Genomic DNA, 1,034 nt, shown 5'->3' with positions numbered 1-1,034 from the left:
GCTATCCGTCGTTACTATTACCGTCATCGCCGTGACGCGGTGGCGAGGTAGTGCGCTCTATACTCGATATTCTGTGTCGATACCTACACCTAACTGTATATTAACAATGATCACTGTGTAAGGAGTTGAAATTCCAGTATAATAAAATCGCTCTTCATAATCTCGTCCTTCTAATCATTGATATTCCCGGCTTCCGTCTTTACATTCTTAGGAATAAGCAGAAAGTCGACGTCGTTATTTTTTATCACCGAATGCATTCTAATGTATTCTAATTTTATTACTAAATTACATTTTTTTTTTTTTTGATTATTCCCTTGAAGAAAATTAGAATCTTCCGGTTTTTATAAATAGGAATGAAAAGAGAAACAGGTTATACCTAATAATTACTTTTTTTTTTTAAAGAATTTATAATATGTAATAATATAAATTACATATTTTTCTTATAATATAAATTATATATTTTTCTTTCTCTTTAAAGATATCTTTTTCCCTGCGAAGAATACAGTCAAATATCTAATATATTGAATTCTTGTTCAATATAGTTTTTTGTCGATATTAAGTGGTGAAACATGACTTCTCTTGAAGTACATGACGACACATCTGTCCGTGAATTTCGTATGCGCATTTTCTACGAGGGGTGAAGTTAGAGTGCTGAATTTGCCCATCGTTCGACACTTACGGCGAAAACTGATCTACATTCGAACGTCCACCGTAAGTTTGTCAGAGAAACGAGCGATCGGGTTGTTAGAAAAAACTCACGCAAAGTTCTTGTCGTAGATGCACTATACCCCCGTTATCCTAGCATTTACGACAATTTACGAAGTATAATGTATTCGTCCTCCGGACGTACGTCTATTTATTTGTACATTATTTTACGCAATAAATATGTATTCTTTTTTGCGTCCTCAGCCCGCGTCACGTCCTTGCCGCACTTCCAGCTAGATAGTAAGGAATTTTCCTCTCGAATACGATTGTCTTTTTTTTTTTAGACAAGAATTGGAATGAAAATTACGGTTTTAGTACCGTATATAATA

Source organism: Wasmannia auropunctata, unplaced genomic scaffold, assembly GCF_000956235.1.
Source record: "Wasmannia auropunctata unplaced genomic scaffold, wasmannia.A_1.0 LD336060.1, whole genome shotgun sequence".
Lineage (NCBI taxonomy): Eukaryota > Metazoa > Arthropoda > Insecta > Hymenoptera > Formicidae > Wasmannia > Wasmannia auropunctata.
The sequence above is the reverse complement of the archived record's forward strand: the minus strand, read 5'-3'. Positions refer to the sequence as shown.